Source organism: Panicum hallii, chromosome 4, assembly GCF_002211085.1.
Source record: "Panicum hallii strain FIL2 chromosome 4, PHallii_v3.1, whole genome shotgun sequence".
Lineage (NCBI taxonomy): Eukaryota > Viridiplantae > Streptophyta > Magnoliopsida > Poales > Poaceae > Panicum > Panicum hallii.
The window spans coordinates 26065011-26079485 of NC_038045.1; positions in this window are offsets into that span (position 1 = coordinate 26065011).

Consider the following 14475-nt stretch of genomic DNA (forward strand, 5'->3'; position numbering starts at 1 on the left):
AGAAGACTGCAAAAAAAAATGTGAGTTAGACTTATGGAATGACTGGAATGCAGCTATCCGGCTAAGAACTCACAAAGTAAAAGAAACAAGATGACCTATTCTGATAGCAGCAGAATCTGAAAATCGGAAGATTGTGCTAGATCTTGAGAATGAGACGATAAAGGCCGAAACATTAAACCCTAAGGCTATTAGTATAACCATTTCAAAACTGCACTGGTTACTAACACACTCTAGACATCCTTAAAACAAAAAACCATGCCACTCATTCATTCAAATCAAGAAATATGCATGCACGTGCTATGCGTCCTCTCAACTCAAAATAATTGCCAAATATGTTTGGACTTACGTGATTAGTTTCGGTGGCACAATATGTTCGTCTCTCCCTATAATAGCTAGTCGATTATCCTTATTCGTCTTAACCTATTTAACTGTGGTTAGCATACCTGCAGAAAACCACAATATATATGAACCTTTCATGCCAGCACTCATGAAAGCATCCTCAAACATTACTGTTCACTATAGGAATAGCATCTATACAATTACCGCCATACAGACGACGTTAACATACGTTATCGAAACAACGTATTCACGGGATACCGCAAAATGCGGGGGTATTGTTGTTCATACCCTGCAACTAACCATATACTTCCAATATAGTCAACCGAAGTTGGTACATTGGCAGCATCTCAAGTAGGCCACTGCTTGAGAAACAGCGTTCGGTTCGCATCACCGACGAGAAGGCTAACTCCCCAGTTAGCTGAGGATCCTTACCTTCTTACCTCACTATCAAAGGTGTCGTTACAGAAAGTAAAGTTGGGTTTTGCATGAATTTAAGTTTTGGACAGAAAAGTAATGCTGGTAGTTAGAGTTATATATATATATACTATAGCCACCTCTAATTCCCTTAAATATCACCTTAGGGCTTTACGTACTAAGCACAATCCTTAATGAAACCAACGTAGTTTTGTAAAATACTTTGTTGGTCAAACTTTATACCAAAAACATTTCTTTAAGGTCAACCATATCCCTAGGGTACACTTATTAGCTCTGATACCAGGTGTGGCAGAACCAACCTGAATTACATCGGCTCAAGTACGCAAGTCCTCTCTCTCAAGGGCTCCAATCGTACTTCAAACGGTGTAACCCCTTGGCCTGTCGGGTAACATCCCGATAAACCACCGAAAGCAGGATCAAGAAAGGTACCTCGCACGAAGGCGAGTCCAGAGATACAATCCCATCATATTTTATATCACAGGCATTTATATTACAAGAGTTTCCAAAAGTAGCATAAGTTCCAAACTGAAAGAAATTATTACAAACCAGTTTTAAAGTTTCAAGTTCATGGCAGTGGAATTTAACATACGACAACTATACACATCGCCAGTATGGTCATCATGCTAAGCCCTGGCATGACATCACTCGGTATAATCAGTGTTGACCGGGGACGTGTCCCACTCCACGGACCAACCATCAGGCAAAGCATAGGGCCAAGGCATGGAAAGGGTAGGGTCTTCAGGGACATTACCTAAAATAAAATCATTTTGCAAGGCTGAGTATTCTAATACTCAGCAAGGCTTACCCGAAATTAGGGTATACTTAGCCCATAACTAGACCATGAAGGCTTTGCAAAGGTTCTGGGTTTAGCTTTTGCTGAAAAGCAACAAAGAGTAGATCCTTAATTTTATATTTTAGCTTTCAGTTTCTAGTTCCTTTAACCATTCTAGGTAAGCACCTATAACTACTCAAGCAAGATAGAGCCTTTTTAAAGCATACCTCAGTATTACTAATCATAAGATTGCTCTTGTTACTCTATGTGGCAGAAGTATTAAGCAGTCTCAATCTCTGCGAGAAACGGACGATTCTGAATCGAATTTTAACCCTTGCAAGGTAAACCTAACTCACACGCTTGGAACACCGATAGTAAATCTATGTTTTGCTTGCTGTTAGTAATCGTTTACCTGCTCTTGTATGTGGTTTCATATGCAAGGGCAGTGCCTTGCTCTGTTATTGCTTAGTAGATCTAATCTGTTATGGTAGTTCTTTGTGTTACAAGGAATTGGTTTAATATCCGTGTCCTAAGGCGCAAACAAACAGACACACAATCAAGCGAAAGAACTAAAAGTTTTCATTGTTGAGCTTAAATCGGAAATAATTTAGTTACAGAGTTAGGGGTAATATTTTTGGGTGGTTTCTTAATGGCATGGCTAGAACTACACTAGAAAGGGCGTGGTAAAGTTTCGGGTCGATCGGAGATCGTTTCGCACATAAAATGACGAGGTAAAGAGGGTTCGGGTGGTTAAACAGGGTTCCAGGGGTTTATTCGTAAGTATCTGGGGGGAGCAAGGGCCTATTTGCAAATTCTAGAAGTACCCAGGGCACGCTAAAGGATGTCGAGTATAATTAGGTTTATGTTATGGAGGGTCTATTTTGAAATAACGGAAAGAACAGGGCCTCTTCTGCAAAAGAGAGTAAGTAGGGGGTTTCCTTTGGGGAAATATAGGGAAAGGGGGGGGCTATGGGCAAAACTGCCCTTCTCCTTCCTCTCCCCCGTGCAGAACAGAGGAGGGGAGGTGGGGCGCCGGCGCCCGGCCGATTCCAGTGGCCCGGGCACGGCGGCGGTCCGGGGGTGGGGGAAAAGGGAGAGGGGGGCACGGGGATTCCATCCCCGGCCTCACCTTAGGCCGAGGTGGAGCGAGGGAGCGCGCCCACGGGAGCGGAGGCGGTGGCGCAAGGCGGCTCGGTGGGGCGGCGCCGGGCTGGGGGAGGCGAGGCCGTGTGGTGGTGAGTGCGAGTGCCGAGCTCGGAGGCAGGCGAGGGTCCCTTTATAGGCGCCCAAAGGTGGCGGGGTGGTGGTGGCCGGTGAGGGGGGCCGGCGAGCGGCGCGGAGCGCCTTAATGGCTCCTGCGTCGTGGCGCGGCGGTGCGGGCGACGAAGCCGGGGTGAAGCGACGGCTCGGTACGCACGCGAGCACGTGGGGGAACGCTGTGCGGACACAGGGCGACGCGCGAGCGGCGAGGGCGGAGTGCCAGCGGCGGGCGGCGCGGCGCGCCGTGCAGGCTCGGGTGCGCGTGCGCGTGGGCCGGGGCGTGCGCGTGCCAGGGCGCGCGTGCGCGGGGAAGACGGGGAGCAAGGACGCGTGGGCGTGTGCGCGGCGGCTCGGGCGGAGCGCGGCAGCGGCGAGCGGCGCGGCGTCGCGGGGCCGGGCGCGTGCGCGTGCGCGCACGGCGCGGCGCGGCGTGGCGCGGGCCAGGGGCGAGGTGCGGGCGACGGGCGGCGCGGCGCGGCGCACGGCCACGCGCTGCGCGTGCTCGTGTGCTCGTGCGTCGCGGCACGGCCGGTGCAGAGCAGGCGCACGGCCGGCCGTCGTTCGGGCACGCGGCAGGGAAAACAGGAAAGAAAGAGAGAAGGGAGGAGGGGAAAAAGAAAGAAGGAAGGAGAAAGGAGAAAAGAGAAAGAGAGAAAAGAAAAGAAATGGGGGATAGAGAAAGGGAAAAGGAGAGAGAGCGGGGGGGGGTGTCGACGCCGGTCGAGGCGGCGACCGTGGCCGGTCGGCCACGCGCGCGCGGAATTCGCGCGCTGCATGAGGAGCGCCGGCGCTAATTGCAGCGGGTGATCGCGTGAGGCGGCAGGCCTCCGAGCGGCGCGGGATGGGACGGCGATAAGGTTTAGTGTCGGTCAGAAGGGGTTAGGGCTAGGGTTTCGTCGACGAGTGGTTTTTAAACGAAACACTCTAGCGCGTGTTTTAATTTGGTAAATTTTCAGGGCGTCACAAAATCCAATATGAACGATAAAAGCATGCTCTGTAATTGCCAAGCTAATCCAATCTGAGACGGTAAAAGCTTTCACCGCATAACCGAAACATCCTACGCATGGTTAAGCCTAACGAACATGGAAGATAACAATACGATAACCCAAAGAGAGGCCTAAAATTCAACTAACAAGTCGATTTAAATGTTCCGGCTGCGTGTTTGGTGCCTTATGGTAACCTAACGAGGGATTGTTCCGGGAATCGACTTGTTAGTTGGGTTTTAGTCCTCTCTTTGGGTTATCATATTGTTATCTTCCATGTTCGTTAGGCTTAACCATACGTAGGATGTTCCGGTTATGCGGTGAAAGCTTTTACCATCGCAGATTGGATTACCTTGGCAATTACAGAGCATGTTTTTATCATTCATATTGGATTTGTATAAAATGTTCACATGTTAGTAGATCCGATCTGTTAAACGTAGCAATTGGCTTCTTGTAGCCGATTCTGAAAGGTACCCGAAGGTCCGATCTGGTACAATGACTCCATCCGCTTCTTTAGCTGATCTCGGGGGCTTTGTAAGAGCCGATCACGGCTCGGACTAATGTTTGATATGGCTGTGCATGCAGAAAAATAGCTGACGAACGATTTCTACACCTTCCTGATCAGGTATAGGTCAGGTGGCACGCCTAGCACTTCACCAAGCCAGGGCGTGTGCCGGACTTCTGGGCCGTTGACTGAGGGACTGGGACCCACCCAAGGAGGTACCGCATGGATATGTTTGTGCATATATACCAGATGGTGGTAACTCGGCGTAGCCCACGCAGAGAGCAACTGGAGGAACATCTGCAGTCGATGCCGACAAACAGGCATGGCCAGCTACTTATGCAATAGGGCCGAGTCATGAAGGTACGCACTCGGCCCCAGGAATTCATGCAGTGGATCAAATTAGTGCCATTTTGAGAGATCAATTTGGCATTCTCCCAAGAAGGCGAGCGATCGGCTACACCAAGCCGTATCCAAGCAACTACGACCTGATTCCTCTACCGCCCAAGTACCGGCTACCTGAGTTCACCAAATTCAGCGGAGCAAAGGGATCCAGCTCCATAAAACACGTAAGCCGATATCTAGCATAGTTGGGGATGATTTCGGTGTCGGATCCATTGCAGGTGAGGTTTTTCTCGCAGTCTCTCACAGGGCTGGCTTTTGGATGGTACACGTCATTGGGTCCTGATTCTATCCGCACTTGGAAGCAGCTAGAGGAACAATTCCATATACAATATCATTCAGAAGTTGCAGAAGCTGGGATTGCTGATTTGGCACAAGTATGCCAGAAGCGAGGAGAAACAGTGGCAGAGTACATCCAGCGTTTCAGGAAAGTCAAGAATCGATGCTACTCGATAGAGAAGGAGGCAGTTGAATTGGCGACTTTGGGATTAGTAAAGCCGATCAGGGATCTGGTTTTCCAGCCGGAGTTCAACTCTTTGGCTCATTTGGTACAGAAAATGACAGTATACGAACAACGCCACCCAGAATTATACCAAGACAAGTTCAAACGTCAAGTAGTAATGGTTGACGCTGAAGATTCCGAAGATTCTGGGATGACCAGGAGATCGCAGCTGTGGAGTGGGCACGGGGGGCAAAGCCTGTGCCCTGCAAGTGGGTGAAACAACAGGGCCTTCTGAAAGGTTTTGATTTTGATGTAAGCAAAGTCGAGCAGATATTCGACTTACTCTTGAAGGAAAAGCAGCTGAAGTTCCCTGAAGGTTTCAAGATCCCAACAGCTCAGGAGCTCCAAGGGACGTCATACTCCAAGTGGCATAACACTTTCACTCACGGTACCAATGACTGCAAGGAACTCCAACGACAAATACAATCGGCCATTGAGTAAGGCCGATTAATCTTGGGGCAGTACGCCATGAAGGTCGATACTCAACCATTCCCGAATGTAAACATGGTAGAAGGGTACGACCGGTCAACACGTCATCAGCTGGATTTCACGCTCGATATCAACATGGCAGGACATATATCACGCAGCATACAAGGAGGCAAGAAGCCGATTCTTGCGATCAGCCCCAAAAAGAAGAAAGGGACTATATTACCGAGGAACATGTCAGGCACGTCAGGAATCAACGACCAGTTTCCTCTCATCTTCTGAGAAAATACCAGTATCAGTATCAACAGCGTCTCCAACGTGAGACTGAAGAAGAAGAAGAATATGAGCGACGCACTGGGAAATGCCTTAGGAAGCGAGAGGACACGCGAGATCATTGGCATTGCCCGTTCTTCAAATACTGTTGGGATTCCGGTATGAAAAGACTACCTACCCTTAAGGATTGCCCAGAATGCAATTCTCAGAACCAAGATACAAGAAGCGCCTCAGTATTTTAGCGATTGGGACCAGGGCAACCCCGCCATGAACAAGACAATTCGACACATACAGTGGGAAATTCAGAAGATGAGGAGGACAAGTATCACCGACCACGCTGGTGTCCTGATGAGCTCAACCGGTCCCAGAAGCGGAGGGTACAGCGGCTGTGCAACCTGGAAGAAGCCGAGGCCCAATACTTGGAAACATTAAGGAAGGCGCGGCCGGATTTGGCGACCCAAGAAGCAGAGGCCAGTTCTTCCAAGAAGGTATGGCGACCTAAGAAGTCGAAGGCCGATGTGAAGATATCGGCTGATGCACACATGGTATTTGTTCTTTCTGCAGAGTTTCATGCACCAGGCCACGAGAGGTGTCCGTAGCCTAGCTTGATTTGGGGCCATGGCCAGTCATATTTGAGAAGCCCCGAGAAAAGAATCACAGGCATCTGAAGGCTTTATATCTCAAGGGGTACATAAAAGGCCAGCCTGTCAGCAAGATGCTAGTCGATACAGGAGCGGCAGTTAACATAGTGCCATATTCAGTGCTGCGCAAGTTGGGACATTCTGTTGGGGACTTGATCAAAACCAACATCACGCTAAGTGACTTCAACGGACAAACTTCAGAGGCGCAAGGAGTTCTCAGCGTGGATTTGACGGTAGGAGGTAAAACCGTCCCTACATCGTTCTTTGTGGTCAACAGCAAGGGTTCGTACACCATTCTGCTTGGGAGAGATTGGATCCATGCCAATTGCTGTATCCCTTCTACAATGCACCAGTGTCTGATTCAATGGGACGGAGATGAAGTAGAAGTGGTCCACGCGGATGATTCTGTTGAAGTTTCACATGCCGCCATGAGTGTCTGGGACGCAGAGGACCAGGAGCCAATCTCAGGGATTAGCTTGGAGGGCTGCGACCGCGTGGAAGCTACAAAAAACGGGGTGAAGCTGGTCTTATCCACTGGCCTTATGGAGTAGATGGGAAAGTAACAGGAAGGGCCGATCCCTGCGATCGGCCCCCACAAAGTAGAATCGAGTTGTTTTTTTCATCCATGTTACATTATTATAATGATCGCAAAGAGGCCCGCTTGAGCAGCCGGCCATATGATTGTAAGGTAACACACATTAATGCAGAGAACAAGTCGGCCGATCCCTGCGATCGGCCAAATTCTCCTGCTTCATATTCGTTGTTTATTTGCTGTATCGACTTGATGGATGAAGGGAAACTAGGATACGGGTTTACATTTGCTGACGAGCTAGAAGAAGTCGATATTGGTCCTAGGGATAAGCCACGACCAACATTTATCAGCAAAAAGTTAAATCCAGAGTTACAAGAGGCGATAATAATACTGCTAAAAGAATATACAGACTGTTTTGCCTGGGATTACACAGAGATGCCCGGGTTGGATAAAAGTACTGTTGAGCATCGACTCCCACTTAAGCCAGGATTTTGGCCGTTCTAGCAACGAGCACAGCAAATGAAGGCCGAAGTCCTGGAAGAAGTCAAGAAAGAAGTCGAAAAGATGATAGCAGCAGGCTCCATCAGGCCATGCAGGTATGCTGAATGGATTTCCAGTATTGTGCCTATACAGAAGAAGGACGGATGATGGAGAGTTTGTGTAGACTTCAGAAATCTTAACAGAGCCACACCAAAAGATGAGTATTCGATGCCAGTTGCGGAAACGTTGATTAATGCGACTGCTGGTCATAAGATGTTGAGTTTTATGGATGGCAACGCTGGTTATAACCAGATTTTTATGGCTCTAGAAGATATTCATAAGACTGCATTCAGAGTACCAGGTGCAGTGGGATTATTTGAGTACGTGGTCATGACTTTTGGGCTCAAAAATGCTGGTGCAACATATCAACGGGCCATGAACTATATGTTTCATGATTTGATCGGCAAGCTGGTGGAGATCTATATTGATGATGTGGTGGTGAAATCTGCATCGGCTGAGGGACATTTAAGAGATCTACAACGAGTTTTGGAACGAACTAGGAAGTTCGGGCTTAGAATGAATCCAAAGAAGTGTGCTTTTGGTGTATCGGCCGGTCAGTTCCTGGGTTTTCTGGTTCATGAACGAGGAATTGAGATCAGCCTAAAAAGTCAAGAAGCTGTTAAAACAATGGTGCCACCTACTACAAAGAAGGAACTCCAACAACTCATTGGCAAGATCAATTTTGTTAGGAGATTCATCTCGAATCTGTCAGGAAGAATTGAGCCATTCATGGAGTTGGTAAAAATTAAAGCCAATGATGAGTTCCGCTGGGGGGCAGAGCAACAACAGGCATTTGAAGATATCATAGAATATTTATCCAAACCGCCTGTGTTAGTCCCACCCCAGTGGGGTAAGCCATTCTATGTTTATCTATCAGTAGGTGACACTTCAATTGCTTCGGTCATCATACAAGTGCAGGATGGCAAGGAGAGAGTTGTTTTTTATCTCAGCAGGAGGATGCTAGATGCAGAGATAAGGTATCCTGAAATTGAGAAACTATGCCTTTGTCTATTCTTTACCTGTACGAAGCTCCGCCACATCCTACTTTCTGCCGAGACAATTGTCATCTGCAAATCAGATGTTATCAAGCATATGTTGTCAGCCCTGGTGTTGAAAGGCCAACTCGCTAAATGGATGTTCGCTCTGTCAGAATTTGATATCCGGTACCAGCCTACGAAAGCAGTCAAAGGGCAGGCGCTGGCTGACCTCGTTGCGGAAAGGACCAGCTCATACATAGCGGCACTTTCCATCCGCGCATGGGCAATGTATTTTGATGGGTCGGTCTGTGGAGATGGTTCTGGCATAGGTATCTTGCTCGTCTCGCCTCGGGGGGCAACATATTCCTTTTTAATCAGATTGCCAACACATTGCACCAATAATCTAGCCGAGTATGAAGCGGTGCACAAAGGTATGGAGTTACTTCTCGAAGCTGGAGCAGAAGTAGTAGAAGTTTTTGGGGATTCAAAACTAGGCATCTCTCAGCTCACGGAGACATATCGATGTGAGAGCGAGTTGTTGTTTCCCTTGTGGAGACAATTTCAGGAGCTAATGGCTCAGTTCAGATATATAAATTTCTACTGGATCCCAAGGGTACAAAATTCTGAGGCCAACGATATTGCCCGGATGGCTTTAGGTTACAAGGACACGGCGGATGGAGCCGATTTTCTAATAAACCTGCTGGATCAGGGGGATTGGAGAGCCGATATCTTCAATTACTTGAAGGATCCGGCTCGGGGGGCACCTAAGAAGATACGTTACAAAGCCATGAAGTACGTCCTGGTAGGGGACGACTTGTTCTACAGGACTCTGGAAGGGCTACTACTTAAGTGCTTGGGGTCGATTGAGTCCAATCGGCTTTTACATGAAGTCCATGAGGGTACGTGTGGTACTCATTAATCAGCCCACAAGATGAAGTGGTTGATCAGGTGCTCGGGATATTATTGGCCTGATATGCTGGAAGATTGCTTCAAGTATTATAATGGATGCCAGGCCTGTCAGAGGTTTGGAAAGGTACAAATAGTATCAGCGTCAGCAATGAACCCTATCATCAAACCTTGGCCATTCAGGGGCTGGGGCATGGACATAATCGGTAAGATTAATCCTCCTTCGAGTAAAGGCCATCAGTTTATTTTGGCCATTACAGATTATTTTACAAAATGGGTAGAGGCTGTTCCTATGAAGTCAGTAACGTCGAGGGATATCGTCAATTTCGTCAAAGAACACGTTATTCATTGGTTTGGGATTCCTCAGACCATTACAACAGATGGAGGGTCGGTGTTTATATCTGATGAATTCAAAAAGTTCGCTGCCGACATGGGGATTAAATTAATCAGGTCATCTCCATACTATGCTCAAGCAAACGGACAAGCCGAAGCGTCCAATCAGAGTTTGATCAAGCTGATCAAAAGGAAGATTGATGAATACCCACGGCGTTGGCACGAAGTATTATCAGAAGCGTTATGGGCTTATCGTGTTTCATGCCATGGGGCAACGAGAACTTCACCATATCATTTAGTATATGGGTAGGAGGCCGTATTGCCATGGGAAATTACGGCCGATTCAAGATGGATAGAATTTCAGAATGAGTTGAGTGCTGAAGAATATGCAGCACTAATGAGCGACAATATGGAAGACATTACAGAATTCAGGCTTTGGTCGCTGGAAAAGATCAAGGAAAATAAGGCCAAGGTAGCCCGCGAGTACAACAAGAAGGTTAAACCGAAGGAATTCCAAGTTGGGGATTTAGTGTGGGAAGCGGTGTTACCATTGGGGACTAAGGATGCGACATATGGTAAATGGTCTCCGAATTGGCACGGGCCTTATAGAGTTGATCAAGCTCTGCCATGGAATGCATACATGCTCGAAAAATTGGATGGGGTTAAATTTCCGGTGGCTGTCAATGGTCAGCATCTCAAGAAATATTTCCCGAGCATGTGGGAAGATGAGTAATGAAGCCTATGTAAGGCATCAGGCTATGGACCAATACAATCAGGGTGTTTGCAAGGAAAGCTGATATGACACATTGGGCTGCAAGATATAATCGAGTACTTTGCGGTACATCGAGTTGATCTGATCGGGTACCTCGTGGTATACTAGGCTGCAGGTCAGCATCTATCAGGTACTTTGGAAGCCGGTGCAATGCATCAGGCTGTAAGGTGGAATGAGATGAGCAAGCCACATCTGTAAAGAAAAAGCAGCGCTGGTCCATGCACAGAGCTAAAGGTTGAACAGCCGATGTTAAACCATCGACTTTAGGAGCAATAATCGGGCCTTGCAAATCCTGGGTTTCGATAAAAGCAGAGAGGTTGATTGCAGGTCTCTCTTGATCTTAAAAAATAACAGGTTCGACTTCTTTGCGGGGTTTCCTGGGTACTCATATTTTTTTGACCTGATTGGGGATCAAGATTTAACAACAAGCAAAGAAGTCGACTGCGGAGTACTCTTGTTATTGACGAGATCATTTGAAGGGTACTCGAGTTCTTGGGATTTTTGATCCAGAATAAAGAAAAGTTTGAGACTGGATTGGGCAATTCGAGGAAAGAGGCCGATGCGATGCCATCGGACATTAGAAGGTTAGATTTCTAAATGCTGGTTTGCTGGAACAAAAGGGTTCATTTACAAGAAATTATTACAAAAGAAGCCGATCTACCGGCTATGCACACAACGGCGGAAGACCCTACGAACTACCACCAGTGAGTCCCTAAGTTCTTGCGGCTCTTGTACGGGGGGGATGCGCTGGTGTCATCGTCGTTGCTGCCATCACCGCCGCCGGTGCTGTTGCTGTTGCCACCATCATCGCTGGTGTTGTCGCTGGCATTCCCGTCATCTTCTGAAGTCGGCGATCCACCTCGCAGGAACGCTCCTGCTGCTGAGTCATCGTCGGTGGAAGTGTCCTTGGCATCTTCTTCTGAGAAAGAGAAGAAATCATCATCCCAGGAATCTTCGTCGTCGTCTTCGTCCAGGTCCCCATGAAGGAAAATCTGAAGGCCCTCATCATCGGTCAGGGGCTCATCGTCCTCCGACCAAGGAAAATCTATGTTTTGCTTGCTATTAGTAATCGTTTAGCTGCTCTTGTATGTGATTTCAGATGCAAGGGCAGCGTCTTGCTCTGTTATTGCTTAGTAGATCAAATCTGTTATGGTAGTTCTTTGTGTTACAAGGAATTGGTTTAATATCCGTATGATTAGGCTCTTCAAACGGGTTAAATGTTCCGGCTGCGTGTTTGGTGCCTTATGGTAACCTAATGAGGGATTGTTCCGGGAATCGACTTGTTAGTTGAATTTTAGGCCTCTCTTTGGGTTATCGTATTGTTATCTTCCATGTTCGTTAGGCTTAACCATGCGTAGGATGTTTCGGTTATGCGGTGAAAGCTTTTACCGTCTCAGATTGGATTAGCTTGGCAATTACAGAGCATGCTTTTATCGTTCATATTGGATTTTGTGACGCCCTGAAAATTTACCAAATTAAAACACGCGCTAGAGTGTTTCGTTTAAAAACCACTCGTCGACGAAACCCTAGCCCTAACCCCTTCTGACCGACACTAAACCTTATCGCCGTCCCATCCCGCGCCGCTCGGAGGCCTGCCGCCTCGCGCGATCACCCGCCGCAATTAGCGCCGGCGCTCCTCATGCAGCGCGCGAATTCCGCGCGCGCGTGGCCGACCGGCCACGGTCGCCGCCTCGACCGGCGTCGACACACCCCCCCGCTCTCTCTCTCCTTTTCCCTTTCTCTATCCCCCATTTCTTTTCTTTTCTCTCTTTCTCTTTTCTCCTTTCTCCTTCCTTCTTTCTTTTTCCCCTCCTCCCTTCTCTCTTTCTTTCCTGTTTTCCCTGCCGCGTGCCCGAACGACGGCCGGCCGTGCGCCTGCTCTGCACCGGCCGTGCCGCGACGCACGAGCACACGAGCACGCGCAGCGCGTGGCCGTGCGCCGCGCCGGGCCGCCCGTCGCCCGCACCTCGCCCCTGGCCCGTGCCGCGCCGCGCCGCGCCGTGCGCGCACGCGCCCGGCCCCGCGACGCCGCGCCGCCCGCCGCTGCCGCGCTCCGCCCGAGCCGCCGCGCACGCGCCCACGCGTCCTTGCTCCCCGTCTTCCCCGCGCACGCGCGCCCTGGCACGCGCACGCCCCGGCCCACGCGCACGCGCACCCGAGCCTGCACGGCGCGCCGCGCCGCCCGCCGCTGGCACTCCGCCCTCGCCGCTCGCGCGTCGCCCTGTGTCCGCACAGCGTTCCCCCACGTGCTCGCGTGCATACCGAGCCGTCGCTTCACCCCGGCTTCGTCGCCCGCACCGCCGCGCCACGACGCAGGAGCCATTAAGGCGCTCCGCGCCGCTCGCCGGCCCCCCTCACCGGCCACCACCACCCCGCCACCTTTGGGCGCCTATAAAGGGACCCTCGCCTGCCTCCGAGCTCGGCACTCGCACTCACCACCACACGGCCTCGCCTCCCCCAGCCCGGCGCCGCCCCACCGAGCCGCCTTGCGCCGCCGCCTCCGCTCCCGTGGGCGCGCTCCCTCGCTCCACCTCGGCCTAAGGTGAGGCCGGGGATGGAATCCCCGTGCCCCCCTCTCCCTTTTCCCCCACCCCCGGACCGCCGCCGTGCCCCGGGCCACTGGAATCGGCCGGGCGCCGGCGCCCCACCTCCCCTCCTCTGTTCTGCACGGGGGAGAGGAAGGAGAAGGGCAGTTTTGCCCATAGCCCCCCCCCCCTTTCCCTATATTTCCCCAAAGGAAACCCCCTACTTACTCTCTTTTGCAGAAGAGGCCCTGTTCTTTCCGTTATTTCAAAATAGACCCTCCATAACATAAACCTAATTATACTCGACATCCTTTAGCGTGCCCTGGGTACTTCTAGAATTTGCAAATAGGCCCTTGCTCCCCCTAGATACTTACGAATAAACCCCTGGAACCCTGTTTAACCACCCGAACCCTCTTTACCTCGTCATTTTATGTGCGAAACGATCTCCGATCGACCCGAAACTTTACCACGCCCTTTCTAGTGTAGTTCTAGCCATGCCATTAAGAAACCACCCAAAAATATTACCCCTAACTCCGTAACTAAATTATTTCCGATTTAAGCTCAACAATGAAAACTTTTAGTTCTTTCGCTTGATTGTGTGTCTGTTTGTTTGCGCCTTAGGACACGGAGTGAATGAGGAAGGTCCCGACTGTGACCAGGCGAACGCGGACCAGTTCTGCGATCCCGAGCCCGAGGGATAGTGCTTCGATCAGGACCTTCCGCAAGGGTTTGATGATGGCAAGTTCAACTCCACCCTTTGATGCATGTTTCTGTCCTAATTTTTATAAACACAACCCAGTGGCCTGTTTTATAAAATTGCATGGTTTTGCTTGCTAAAAACATGGTAGGATAGCCACCCTTGTTTGTGATAGCCCTACCCTGACCGCATGATTTAATAAATAAAATGTGTGTGTGTGGGAAGGGATAAAATGTGGTTTTGAAAGATGAGTCAGACGGGATGGATGGCATTTCTGTGTGAATTGCCGTTGGTGTGCTCGTACCTGTGTGGTTGAGCGAGGAAGGGAGATATCCATCTTGTCACCCCTAAGGACCGAGTTGATGTGTCGTCTCACCTAGCTTCCTGTCGTGCAAACCACTTGACCGTTGTATGGGCAACGGCTTAGCCTAACCCCACTAGTTGGTCTGATAGCCATCAGGAGAGCTGGGAGCAACGGGTGATCAAGGAGAAGGGATAAGCTCTGTGTGACTTATGCCCCGGTTAAACCTCGGAGATAGGTCGAATGACCCCTTGATGGATCCCGTGGTGGCTAGTCAGGACTAGCTAAGGTGGGTAATGGCTTTGACGGGATCTGCACTGGCACTAAGGTGTTCGTGCTGTGGTACCCCACCTGTGG